This window comes from Nicotiana tomentosiformis, chromosome 9, assembly GCF_000390325.3.
Source record: "Nicotiana tomentosiformis chromosome 9, ASM39032v3, whole genome shotgun sequence".
Lineage (NCBI taxonomy): Eukaryota > Viridiplantae > Streptophyta > Magnoliopsida > Solanales > Solanaceae > Nicotiana > Nicotiana tomentosiformis.
In genome coordinates this window covers 69,363,063-69,378,702 of record NC_090820.1, presented here as the reverse complement: position 1 = coordinate 69,378,702, position 15,640 = coordinate 69,363,063, and positions in this window count along the sequence as shown.

The following is a 15,640-nucleotide window of genomic DNA, read 5'->3' as shown; positions in this document are numbered from 1 at the left end:
GATATTTAGAAACCATAGGTTGGAAGATATGCTACTGACGATGCCGCTATCATTTCTGGATACTGAATCCTAGCACTTCTGGCCTTTTATCTGAAGTGTGGACTATTCACAACCTTTTGCACTTGAGTATCTCGTACGTTGTTCATCTTTACATTACATACCTTAAAATCTCGCATCCCATCTTCTATTTCTTTCATGACCTCCCTTCCATATAGGTATGATTCACATCCACAACTTGAAGCTCTATTATAATACTTGCACCTTTTGGTGCATACACAATCCGGTGGGATCTTCATACTGACTTCTTATGAGGCTGGTACTTCTTCTAACTGGCTTTATCGTAGAGTCGGTATAGAATATGGCTACTGTACTATCTCTCTTGTACCTCTGATATTAAGAGCGATTCTGCAATGTTCTCAATCATGATGTCTATAACTTTCTGGGTTAATAATCAGACTCCTAATTTACTTAGTTGATGTAACTCTTTAGTCTCCTCTTCCTTCTGATCGGCCTTTATATAGGCTTAAGCTCTCACCCGATCCGCGTCTTCTGGTATTAGCTATTACTTTAGCCTTTCATAGATGCTATGGAATATCCGTTATACCATCATTTAACAATTCAATCCCTTGTTTATGACCTGGACTCAATTCTTTCTTTTAACTTATACTGAAGTCTTCTACGGCTGTACGATTGTCAACATATATGTTGCATGGATAATACTCCAAAATCTTGAGTGCATTTATAACGTAACTCACTCTGGATCATCAATCGAATAATTCCTTTCGTTCTTTCTCAACTTTCTTTAAACGTAAGCAATTACTTTTCTTGGTCTTTCTGCCCCCTGGTTGCGTCCATACATAGCTTATCTTAGTTCCCACGCATGCCGGAGTTTTCGTGCAACTCATATGATCTCGAATATTACTTTTGATTTTACTTCCCATTCATTAGCCACGATAGGTGCCACTTTCTTATGGAGTGCATACAATGTTGTAGTAAGATTATTGTTACAAGACCATTTCCTCTTTAGGTCATTGTGCTTAGGTTGAAGCCTTTTTCCTTATTTCCTCAGCTAGTCTTTCATTGTAGTACCTAGGGAGGACCCTCTGACTATTGTAAAGCTGCGAGCTTATTACATAGTATACTCGACGGAATTTTTGATGTCTTTCCTCGCCTATAATTATCTGTAGTTACTTACCTCCACACTCATGTGCTCGTACGGTTGATTCTGAACTGAAGTTTTGACTATCTTCCCAGTGGGACTCTCTTTTATTTCCATAACACTTATGGTACCTTTGACTACCCCAACTCATATCTGAATATATCTCAAGTATTACAATGTCATATTTGCGAGACTGAATTCTCCATGTTGGGGTTCACTATTTTTATCTTGCGCGATCTGTTGATTTGTCTGTATCTTCTTATCTAGACATAACTAGGCATTTCCTGAATCAACTACTAACTACTCATTGGCCCATTCTCATATCAATATTTCACGTAATATTTCTTGGGTTATTTCCTTTATCTTAACTTACCTCTCGCACTAGTTCCTTTTTGATCAATAGCACCCCGGGCAGGAACCCTTACTTCCTTTCCTTGATGCTGTGCTTGCATAATGTTCTGGAATCATAGCCTATCGGTAGGATTTGAATAAGTGCAATCTTATCCCTTTCTCATTTTTATCGCATTCTTCCTTTACCATTCCATAGTTACTAGAACCACTTAATTCTGACTTAATTTCACATCACTCCATATTCCCCCCTTTAGGGGAGTACTAAGATTTAGTGCTACGATGATCTACGTATAGATGTTTTACCTCTTCATCTTTGGCATCTTTCCACATCATCGATGATCCTTACTAGCATCGCGGTAATCCTTATGTACCAAGGATAACGAAATTCCTTACTCGTGAGGGTGACACTTAGTGTAACTGGCACATACAGTTTCTTAAGCTTAACTTTGCTCACCTTGCTTGCTTTAGGGAAGCGTCTTCCTAAATGACCTTTAAAGGGTATTCTTCTGTCATCCATTCTATTATCGCTGAGACGCAATCTCTAAAATTCTCATGATCCTGACTATTACTCAGTCCCTAGTTCATGTTTAGTTTATCTTGTTCATCAGTCCATGCTGATTTTGTTTTATTACTCTGGGGTCTAACTTTTCCTTTTGGTAGTCGCGTTGGAGTCACGAACTTATTTCTCGAAATGAGGATATGACTTTATGGCCTATACTCGTTTGTTATCTCAAGGCCTGTCACCTCTCGTCCTTTCCTTTACTTGGCTATAGACTCTGTAATACTGTCATCTTTTTGATCTACCGTTGTCATCCATGTATCACATCTTACTCATAATGCTTCATTAACTCTCTTCTTATTTCCCTTCTAACATTTATGTCTATCACTTTATTCTGAAAATTCCAACAAGACATTCTTTTACTTTTAGCTCTCCTTGCTATATCCACTGGATCTTCGAGTTACCTAACATTCTCTCTCTACTAGGGACGGGAGTCATACTAAGATAATATTTATCCCTTCCAGGCTTCCAGTGCCTTTCTTTGTAGTACTCATATCTAGTTGTACTACTTTAGAATGCACCATCTTGTTGGCTCACAAGGAGATCTATTAGCACATTTGCAATATCCTTTGAAAATGTAAGCTAACGCTAACAATCCATCCACCATTTTGGGTTACCCTAACCCCAGCTAGATCCTGATATCATACCTTCTTTTATACTACTTTTGTTAGCCCCCATAGGGCATAAATGAGATGGGTGTGGCCAATTGTACATACCTATGTTATTGTTGAAGATAACTCAAAAGGCTTATATTCCTTTGCCTGAATTGTAAATATTGATAATCTTCATTAGCTGAGTACCTCGTACCCTTTTTCATCTTGCTACTTTTATTTGTTGAAATTTGTATCTATCTTCTGATTCTCTCGTTGTCTTTCACCATAGGGGTGGATAGATATTCTTGCCTTAAGGCTCCTTATCAAGAAGCTTACACGTCTTAGTACACACATGTCCTGCAGAAGACCTCACATTTATCCATCATAGGAATGATGCAAACTCGAGTTCCTCTTCAACACTTCCACAGCTATATCTCTTACCAACCGACCTTCTAGATGTAGGTAACATTGTATTACAAATATAATAGAATTTAGGAATTTGAATTTCTACGACTGAGCTCTACCACACGATCTAGAGTAAGAAGAAAGAGGGACAGTCCTAAATGCCTTGTAGCCTCCTGCTTATAAGTGTGGTGCACAACACACCCATAAACAAGATTTTGCTAGACACGGCTTGTAGACTCTCTAGGATAGAACTGCTCTGATACCACTTCTGTCACGACCCAAACCGATTAGCCTCGACGGGCAACCGGTACCTCACTCAACCAAGTACCAACGTAACATATCTTTCTTATTACATCATCATAGGTAAGTGGGCCAGAAGGGGCGTCATGAGATAAACAGAGTAAACATGAGGGAATCAAGAATATAGGCATCTCTAGTATTTCTATGAATAGAGTCATATATGGAAATTGTGCAGTTGCTCATTTCGTTTGTATCGTATTGATCATGCCAAAAATGAAGAAGGGATAGCCTTAACATACCTGAACCGGTTCTCTTGACAATCCCTCTAACACACGACAATCGACAAAACACGTGATGGCAAGATCGGAGTAGGAAAAGATCCGTATGATATTCTTGAGAAAGATTGCACCGTACTCCCTTAGAATTGCAAAACCCCGTTGCTATTACGCAGTATAGTTTCGTATGAAATATTTTTGCCTAAGACCGTTACCTTGCTGAAATTTTAATCCATCTCTCTTAATGAATTTGTCACGACCCAAAATCCCACCTCAGGCGTCGTGATGGCACTTAGTCTCTAAGACTAAGTAAGCCGATTTTAATTACAATTCAAGCCATTTTTTAAAATAGAAACTAACAGCGGAACAAATATGAATATAACAACCTCCCAAGAGTGGTAATATTGAGTCACGAACTCTAACTGAATACATAAAATTATCTCGAGGATCGAATATATAGTACTGATCGAATATGAAATCAATAGTACAATAAAATGGAAAGACTCCAAGGGACTACGATGACCAAGTAACTGTACCTTGAATCCTTACGATCCAACTTTACTCTACCCATGTTCGATATCTCCAATACCTGGCTCTACACAAAAATATGCAGAAGTGTAGTATGAGTACACCACGGTCGGTACCTAGTAAGTATCAAGACTAACTTCAGTGGAGTAGTGACGTGGTACAGTCAAGACATTCACTAGTCTAATAACCTGTGCAATATGAGATACAAAATAATAGAAAATAAAGAGCAGTAATAGCAACACCAATCAACTAGTGATTTAAACAGCAAAGAAACAGGAACACCATAAATATTACTCAAACGAATAATAAACACAGGTACAACCAATTAGTCAAGTCCCTTCAATATACATCTTTTACCTATAAGTTTTTCAATAAAAGTCTCTAGAATATAATTTTTTTCAATAAATATATTTCGAATATACTTTCTTTAAATAAATATACTTCCATTAAAATTCTTTCACATAAATATCGTTCCAGTATAATTCTTTCAAGTAAATATCTTTCTAATATAATTCTTTCAAATAAATATCTTTCTAATATATATAATTCTTTCAAGTAAATATTCTTCTAATATAATTCTTTCAAATAAATATCTTTCTAATATATATAGTTCTTTCAAATAAAAGTCACCATGTGACACCTCATTTAACTTTCTTGGCGTGAGAAATATATTCAACATATCACATCAAATGGCACTGCAATACCTTCGTGCACTTGTCTTATTCTCACCCAATATATATATGTAGATCAAATCAATTGCACGGCATCACCCTTCGTGCATTTATATCTTTCTCACCGTGCATACATATAACAGTACCAACTAGGTAGGAGAAATGTCAATAACAATAAAAGAAATAAAGTGGAGGCACACAGGAAGCAACAACGAGTACAAGTCACATAGAAAACATAGGTACACGATAACATCTCAAGATAAAGGCATGAATGTATACACAACAAAACGATATCACAATGTAATGTATGTCTCTCATCCTCGCCTGCCCGGAAACACTCTTCGTGCCATGAATATATGATAATATAAAAATAATTGCATGGCATCACCCTTCGTGCTTTTACTCTCGTCCTCACCTAATAATATAAATGAAATAGCACGGTATCAGCCTTCGTGCTTTATACTCTCAATGGCACGGAATCACCCATCGTGCTTTACACTCTCAAATGGCACGGTATCACCCTTCGTGCTTTACACTCTCAAATGGTACGGCATCACCCTTCGTGCATTACACTCTCAAATGGCACGACATCACCCTTCGTGCTTTACACTCTTCCTTACCAAGAACATGTATATCATTATCAACCAAGGTAGGAAGCATAGTATCATGACTTCCATTAGCATTGAAAACCAGTATAAATGGATATTTGAAGGACTGTACGCATCTCCTCAAACCATTATAGTAACATATGGAACTACACCAAGAGTAACAGATATTTCCTTTCTGCTTAGGTGCAAGGAGCTATAGTCTTGTGCACTAGAATATAACAACTCAAGGAACCCAACCCAAAAACCCATAATACAGAAAAATCATTCCAAGTATTGTTCAAAAGATGAAAAGAAGTTAGCACTGAGATTATTTTGTGAAGTATTTTAACTAATCAAACAGTACTTCGCACTCTTTATTTTATATCCTAGTGACATTCAATAGGCATAAGTGATGTAATTATTAGAGTTAACAAAGAACCAACCGAGCAGGATCAAGATCTTGAATTGAAAACCTGGTTTATGGACTGATTTCAAGAAACAACGCATCTCAAGTTTTAGGACTTGAAATTTGATGATTCAAAAGCGAGATAAACTATGACGATAAGAACTATAAGAAAGACTATTTATTTGTTCAAAATAAGTAAATATTGAGGCTGTACTGGTTCAATGAAATTTATGATTCTAGGATATTAAACTGTAACACCCCGAAAAATTTCGAAGTACTTAAGCGCTACTAAGAAAGTAGATGTATGCTAATTATATTATTTTATGTGTAGACAAGGACCATTATATGAATGATATCAATTTATTATGATAATATATGTAATATGTGCATTAATAATGGTTTATGGTCTAAGAAGCGCCCCAAGGCTAAGTCAAGTTGAAATGTTTATGATGGGATAAAGTTTCAAGTGAGTTCGCACAAGTCCCTACTTCAAACGCATGCTGATATCAAAATATAACTACTTAGGAGTTGATATACCTATAAAATTAAAGCCCTTTGAGTCTAGTTTTCAACCCTTCAAATCGTTTGTCATTTGAACACTCCTACAAGAAGTTATGACCAAATTATCAAAGGCTGGAAAAATGCGATTCTGCGACCAATTATGCGATCGCGAAAGTGCTTCTGCGACCGCAAACTAGTCGTAAAATGGATCAGTACAGCCCAGTTTTTGGCACCAATTTTGCGGTGCATTTTGCGACCCGCATAGCCATTCTGCGGTCCATTATGCAACCGCAGACTTGATTTCGGAGGGTTAATATTTCTATTTTCATAACCCGACATCATTTTGATAAATAGGCTTTGGGGCTTAATTTGGAGAAATTATCTGAGGGTTTTTTTTAGAGAGAAGTGAATGTTCTAGAGATATAAAGTAGATGAAGCATTTTGTTCATCAATATCTTGTCCAAGCTTTTAAATCCAACAAGGAAATCTCACAAGTTCTTCATCTAAGAGATTGGGATTGCTAGCATTTCCTGAACATTGTAGTAATTTAAGGAATGCTCAAAGCGAGGTGTGTTGGGTAAACTTCCTTCTTAGAATTGAATTCAATGATGTTCCCGTAAGCTTCAATTATGGATGTCTCAAGTTCCTTATTCTATGTTCCGGATAGTTCCCAATAAATTCGAATGTCCTGAATAAGCAAAGTGTCGAGAATTATGTATTCAAAACGTGTTCCGAATGTTCCTATCACATTATGTTATCTTTTGGAAATATGTTCAAGAATGATATGTGTATTAAAATGATATGTCTTTGAGTGGTATTTCAAATGAAGGTTATGGTGTCAAAATATATGAGAAAACTCAATATGCTTAAGACTCTTAATTGCTCATATGTGTACCTAAAGTCTTGATTAGAAATGTCTTATTGTTGATAACCTATAAAGATGGTTGGAAGTAAAATAAGTAAATTGGGGATATAAAGTGTAGCCAACGTGCCAAGAGTGAAAGTTATACTCGTGGCCAACGGTGCCAATGAAATGAGATGATGTGAGAAAGATTATGAAATGAGCTTTGATTCAACAATTCTAAAATTGACTTTGAAAATAGAATTGCATAAAGGCTTATGAATTCAAGTGATGCCTATTTGTGGCTGCTTTAGCTAATGCTATGTTTAGTGAGTATTTTCAATGTGTTTTGCATTCTTACATATCCGTGAGTGGAAATTGTGTATTGTCCTTTTTGAGAAAAAGTATTTCAAGAATAAATGATGTATTACTTGTTTATGATTTTAACTTGTGATTCGATTGCCAATCATTTTACTCCATTTCTTGGAAAAGAATCCATTGTGTTTAAAGTCTTCATTACTAATGAACCTAACGTTGTGATTTCCAGAATATTATGTAGGTTGATATTTATGATGATGATCCATAAAAGGAAAGATATGAAAGTGTGGAATATGAAATACGGCCATTGTGCCATGAAAGAAGAATCATATGTATGCCCAAGAGAACCAATGAAACAATAATATTGTAAGTGGTTGAAACTACAGATTAAGTGACATATGATGTGAAAGGTTATGAGATGTACATATTTGTACTTTGGTTTCCAATGTGTTATAAACCCCTACGTTCTTGCGAGTAAAGACTATGATGTTCTTAAATATTCTTAATGTTCTATGATCACCCTTGGTAAGTACAAGTAAGTGATAGTATGAACATGAAATGTGGCCGTTGCCTAAATGAGAATTATGAAGTGTTGTATGTCACAATGGTTTCAACTATAGTTGAATGCTTCTGAAATAATGTATGTAAATGACTTCGATTGTTAAGTACCCAAGAGTTATGAACCTAGATAATGACCTCAAGATGTCAAGGGAGTGAATAATGAGATGGAAGGGAGATGTCCTTTGTTAAATGATGATGAACCTTAAGAAAAGGAATTGGGCCCATGTGCCATTGAAATCGACTTATTGATTTACCATGCATGTGCTAATGTAATGAGTTGTGTTTCTCCATGATGAGCATGAACATGAAGTATTCCAATGATATGAGTATTTACGACCTTAAATGTAATGACAAACTATGTCACTTTGAGTTTATATATGGTATTGTGATTGGGATTACACCTCCACCCGCATACATTGGGGTGAGGCGGCAAGGCCGCTTTGTGTAGGAATTATGATATTGTGATACACCTCCACCCGTATACATTGGGGTGAGGCGGCAAGGCCTCTTTGTGTAGAGTTTTGGTATTGTAGAATACACCTCCACATGCATACATTAGGGTGAGGCAGCAAGGCCGCTTTGTGTAGGGATTGTGATATTGTGATACACCTCCACCCGTATACAATGGGGTGAGGCGGCAAGGCCTCTTTGTGTAGAGTTTTGGTATTGTAGAATACACCTCCACCCGAATACATTGGGGTGATGCGGCAAGGACGCTTTGTGTAGGGATTGTGATATTGTGATACACCTCCACCCGCATACATTGGGGTAAGGCGGCAAGGCCGCTTTGTGTAGAGTTTCGGTATTGTGGAATACACCTCCACCCGCATATATTGGGGTGAGGCGGCATGACCGCTTTTTGTAGGGATTGTGGCATTGTCATACACCTCTACCTACATAAATTGGGATGAGGTGGTAGGACCGCTTTGTGTAAGGATTGTGGTATTGTGGAATGCCCCTCCACCCGCATATATTGGGATGAGGCGGCATGACCGCTTTGTGTTGGGATTGTGGTATTGTGATACACCTCCATCCACATATATTGGGTGAGGCGGCAGGGCTGCTTTGTATTGGGATTGAGGTATTGTGATACACCTCCATCCGCATATATTGGGGTGAGGCGTCAAGGCCACTTTGTGTTGGCACTGTGGTATTGTGATACACCTCCATCCGAATATATTGGGGTGAAGCGGCTGGGCCGCTTTGTGTTGGGATTGTGGTATGGTGATACACCTCTACCCGCATATATTGGGATGAGGCCACAGGGTCACTTTGGGTAGAGGTTGTGGTATCGTGATACACCTCCACCGGCATATGTTGGGGTGAGGCGGCAGGGCCGCTTTGTGTGAGGGTGGTTATAAAGGATCCCCGACTTAATATCGATAAATTTTAATGGAATCTCTTAATAAATTTGCTTGTCGTTAACGGCTATTTAAGCCCATTTATTGTTACCATGATTCATCATATTTATGTTGTATTTCCAAGCCCTTGAATAGGTGTATTTGTATCGTGTAAGTGAACGTTGTGAACGGTATATAAGATGCATAGGTGTATAATATGATATGTGAACACTAAGGACGGTCTACGTAATGTGTATGTGTAAAATAAGGAAGGAAGGTGCCACTTTCGTTGGCACTGTTTGTACATGTTGATACAATTACATTATATTATGTATTCCACGTATAGTTAATATGGCGCAATTGATCCTAAAAGAAGGTTAGAATGATGCAAGTATAATAAGAGTTGAAATTTATTTTATTAGATGTTTCGTAGTTTCTTGATGTACTTTATTTGCCTCTTATTTGAGTTAACGTATTTTCATATGTTGTTTTGACTGCCTTACATACGAGTACTATTCCACATGTACTCACGTCTCTTTTGCCGGGGGCGCTGCATCTTTTAATGGATGCAGGTATACTTCTACAGGATGATATGGACCTTTGATAGGGATCTTCTTCACTACTCAACTTATGGTGAGCCCGCTACAGTTCTAGTGGGTGTTTGGGTCTAGTTAATTTTATGTATATAGGTATCTATTATCATAGAAGCTCCATGTACACTGTGGGTCATGTAATTAAAGATTTGAGTGTTGTCATGTATTTATGTTCACAGTATTAACAACTATTTATAGAGCTGTGTAACCACCACGAGAAAGAAAATATGGGTCATTGAGCCAAATGTATTTAATATGAAAGTCAAGATCTTATTATGTTATGCTAAATCATGCATGAGTAATGATGAGAGGTTAATGCAAACTAGGCTTGCTCGACTGGATTTACTCGGTTGAGCACCGGTTGCGCTCCTTGATTTCTGGGAGTGACATAAACAAATGAATTTAGATCAAGAAACGTGTTCTTGAATGATCAAGAACTAGCAAGTTCCTAAAGTCACCGCTTGGAATCAATTAACGTGATAATAAAACACCACACGCAATTGAAAACAAGATAAAGACTAGCACCACCTTGCTTGGAACCACAAGGATAAAGAAGATAAAATAGAGAAAAATAATCTATTGCAAATTAGGTCAAATCTCAAAAACGTGAATTCCTTCTACAAGGCATGAGAACCCTTTATATGAGCCTAGGGTCTCTTCTTTGATGAATACAATTCCTATTCTAATAAGGAAATGAAATAGCTAAAGACAAGGAATCCCTATTCTACAAGGAAAAGAAACTAAACCTACCAAGAAAATGAAACAAGAAATCCTTTCTTGTAAAGAAATAATAATTCCTATTTTAAGAAGGAATGAATTTTGGCTTCTTGAAATCAATCTTGAGCTTCTTGGACTTCTTGCGCTTCTTAAAAATAAGTTCATATGTTTGAACTTGAGCTCTAAAACATGATCTTGGCCACGATAAATTTGTCAAATTGGGACCTCTAGATTATAGCTCTAATACGAAATTGATGCGATTTGTCGAGTTAACAAAGAACCAACCGACAAGAATGTTACACCCTATATTTTCATACGTAAAAGTGCGTCGTAAGTAAACTAATGTAGGACCCAAAATGAGATAATCTTTGAAAGTATATAAAGTAAGTTAATCATGTTACCTCGGAGGTTACAAATATTAAAGATCATGAACAACAAGTACAAAGAGGGTTGGAAGGTTCAGAAGCTAAAGGAATTGAAGAAATAATGTTTCGTCAAAAGTCGACAAGTTGGGAATGTTATAACATGTACTTTTGGGGTGAGACTAGGGTGCTTAACAAGATAAGGATATTATGTTATGAGTTATGTTATTCATATGATAGTCGTGTGTTATTTTTTGAAGTCAAGCGAGTTGAGGAACAAAAGTTGATGAAAGTCATCACAATTAACGTTCATAAGTTTTACTGAAATATGGGTCAGATTTAACTGCGATTTTCTCCCAATATACTTAGATCTACGGAGTGTTCCACGTGTCAAATTGAATATCTATGAGTCTATTTTCTAACTCATTAAACCGTTTGTCAATATGCCATCAGAGTAGAGATATATATGCGATTTTTTGCGAGACTGTGCAAGCTGCTAGGTGACAAGTAGGTGTGTCACCTACTTGCTTAAATGAGAGTCTGAAAATGGGTCAGTTAGGGTCATCCAAAGAGGACTTTTAAAGGACTATTTACTTCATATATTAGACTGATAATAGGGCATAATAACCAGATATAAGCTCTGCAAAAGTCCTCCCAAAAATGGCCCACAAACCCTAATTGATTTTCTCTCCCTATCAAGTTCTAATTGGAGGTAAAACCTAGAGTTTGAAGAACCAAGATAGGATCTGAGTTATCCAAAAAATAAGGTAAGTTTACTTCTCTATTTCATCCATTTTATTCTGCTATAAATGCATGGTAAGTCGTTCTATATTTATAAGAACTCACGGGACGGTGATCGGAAGCCGTGAGTTCGAGTTATTCGCTTGTAGTGGACTGTATTGTGGACTATTTTGTGTTGCTGTTGGGCTGCGTGTTTTACTACTGTTTTGTGTAGTTTTGGAGGAGTAAGGGTGTGGAGAAATACCACATAAATTCATAGTGGTGGGCTGGTCATTCATCGTAATATTTTCGGGTTGTTTGACACAACTACGGTAGTCGTTTTGTGTATGAAGAGATTGGGGTGTGTTGGGCTGTTTTGTAGTATTTTGTGGTGTATATAAGGTTGGAAAATAATGTATATATGTTGTTATTTTTGTATTCTTGTGTTGTTGGTTTTATCTTAAATTTGGAGGAAGTAAGGATTATAGGGGAGATGCTGCCCGTTTTAATACAAAATAAGCATGTCGTTTGTTGTGCGATAGTTGTACCTTTCGTAACTTAATGATTGTATTATTATCGTTGTTGTAGATTAAGGTGAGAAGAGGAGAGTTCAACTTGGTGATTGGAAAGATTGTGATAAGGTATGTTAAGGCTAACCCCTTCCTTCATTTTGGCATGATCTTGTAACTACATGTGTTTGATAACGAGGCGTAAAGAGAAGTTCATACTACCGAATTTATATACATTATCCTAGTCTCATAAGTTACAGTATTCTCCCTTAACGGGACTTTATATTAAATTGAGTATTGTCTTCTTCCAGTCAAGAGAGCAGAGGGTCTATATATATATATACAGTATTACAATATTTTCAACACCATCGAGCTATAATTGGTGGTCAGGCCCCTATTCGGCAACTTCTGATCAGATGGTATGTTATATACCAAGCCTACAGTGGTTGAGCGACTATGAGCGAGCCCAGAATGGCCGAGATACCTAGCCTATTATGGCCGAGCGCCTATGAGCGAGCCTACTATGGCCGAGCAGTTACACGCACCGAGCCTTATAAGGCCGGACACTTATTTTACTTACTATATTGAAGGAGTTGAGTCAGTATCAGTAGGTAAGTATATCTCCAGATCATCTTTGACTCCCAGTTACTTTTATTTATTATATTATCAGTTCAGTTTCAGCTTTAAGTTATTTTATTATCTTACATACTCGGTACATTATTTTGTACTGACGTCCTTTTATTGGGATACTGCATTTTATGCGTGCAAGTTCAGATAGACAGACGGGTAGACCTCCTTAGTAGGTGTTTCCCAAGTTCAGCATGATCGGTAAGTTCCACTTCCTTCGGAGTTGTCGGGTCAAGGGTCTTGTGTACATCTTTTGTATGTATATATATATATGTTTTGGGTAGGTCAGGGCCATGTTCCGATCACAGTACATCCATCAATAGAGGCTTGTAGACATATCCTATGAGTTAGTGCAGTAAGTTGAGCTTGTAGGCCTGGTATGTATATTTTGTTGGTTTGTCATTTGTAGTAGTTATGACGGCCTTGTCGCCCCAGCTTTATATTGATGTTTAGTCAGTGCTAGTTTCCGTTCAATTTTATATTTTGCATCACAAATTGTCTTGCAATGTGGCCCCATGGCCAAATTATGACATTATATGTTTATAGTCCCTTAGTCTCAAGTTAGGTGAGGCACCAGGTGCCGGTCTCTCCCCCCAGGTTCGGGGCGTGACAAACTTGGTATGAGAGCAGTTCTGTACTAGGGAGTCTACAAGCCGTGTCGAGTAGGGTCTTGTTTATAGATGTGTTGTGCACTATATTATATAAGTAGGGAACTACATGGCATTTAGGAGTTGGTTACCCTTCTTTCAAATCTAAATAGTTTTGTAGAACTGAGTTATAGGAAAGTTGAGTTAAACTTACATGTTGGTGTTTACATACACAGATGACGGTGACTAGGAAGACTACGGCTAGCCAGAGGAGAGATACAGCAGCAGGTGAGGGGACCCCCAGTAGATGGGACCCAGTATGAGGCCCAAGGCGAGACCCCTACTCAGCCATTACCGGCTCCTCTACTACCTGAGGAGATTCCTAGGGATACCGCACATCCAGTTCCCCCTCCACTTCCATCAGATCAGGACTTGAGGAGTGCGGTGCATTTGTTGACACAGTTGCTAGCTACCCAGTAACAAGCTAGGGCATCAGCTAGTGCAGGATCTTCTGAGGGGTCTGAGAGTTTATTGCTTTGAGTCCCCCAGAGTTAACAGGGACAGATCATAGGGAGGACCCGTAGGATTTCATAGATCAGCTTCACAGGATCTTTCGGGTTATGCATGCCATGGAGAAAGAGGCAGTTGGGCTAGCAGCTTTTCGACTCCGAGATATAGCCATCCTTAGGTACGAGGGATGGGAGAGGTCCAGGGGACGTGATGCACCTCCAGCTATTTGGGAGAATTTTTCAGATGCCTTCCTTCACCAGTACTTACCGCGTGAGATGCGATAGGCTCGGGTCAAACAGTTTCTAGCTCTCAAGTAGGGCAATATGAGTGTTTGAGAGTATAGTCTCCATTTTGACTCATTTTCCAGATATGCACCATCCATAGTTGCTACTATGCGGGACACAATCCATAGGTTTATAGTAGGGTTGGCCCTAGAGTTGACCGAGATATGTGCCACCGCTGCATTGCAGCATAGTATGGATATCTCCCAGATTCAGACACTCGCCCAGAATATAGAAAGGGGTAGGCGTCGGCAGCAGGGTACAGAGAGGAATGAGCGAGGGCAGCATAAGAGGATGAGATTTCCCAGGTCTCAGGAGCAGTCTCAGGGTAGGCCTCTACCACCTTAGTTACAGGGTTACAGGTATGACCGCTATACTCAGTCAGGACCAAGTGAGAGCTCACGGGTGTCGGGTTTGCATCGAAAATGAGGTTTAGGGCAGATATGGTCATTTCCGCCGCGGTAGAGAACAATTGGGCCAATGCCAAGCAGGTTTCGATGCTTGTTTTACATATGGGCGTCCGGGGCATATGATGCGAGATTGTCCAAAGAGAGATTATGGGGGTATGGCACAACCAGCAAGTTCAGTAACAGGATTATATATGTCCGTGCATCCTTCAGGGCGCGAGTCTCAGTCTTTGGCTAGTAGAGGTCGAGGTAAAGGTTCCAGTTCAGGTGGTAACCAGAACTGTATCTATGCTTTAGCGGGTCGATAAGACTAGAAGTCTTCACCAGACGTTGTGACAGGTATATTGACCATTTGCTCTCACGATACTTAGGCCTTGATAGACCCAGGATCTACTTTATCGTATATTACCCCATTTATCGCGAGGAAGTTCGGTATAGTGCCTGAAATACTAAGTTATCTTTTTGCGGTATCTACACCGGTCGGAGAACCGATTATTGCTAGATGACTTTTTGAGGTTGTACGGTGACAATTTGTAGTCATTAGACATCAGCCGACCTAGTTGAGCTAGAGATGATGGATTTTGATGTTATCATAGGCATGGACTGGTTGGCAGCTTGCTATGCCACAATTGATTGCCGAGCAAAGGCAGTAAGATTTCATTTTCCAGGTGAGCCAGTCCTTGAATGGATAGGTAATACAGAGACACCCAAAGGTAGGTTTATTTCCTATCTGAAGGCGAGGAAAATGATCGCAAAAGGGTGCATTTATCATATTATGCGAGTTAGAGATGCAGATGTTGAGATACCTATACTTCAGTCTTTTCCCGTAATTAAAGAATATGTAGATGTGTTTCTAGATGAGCTTCCAGGTATTCCTCCAGAGCGAGAGATTGATTTTAGCATCGATTTACTTCCGGGAACTCAACAAATATCCATCCCTCTATATAGAATGGCACCTGCCGAATTGAAGGAGTTGAAGGAGCAGTTAAAAG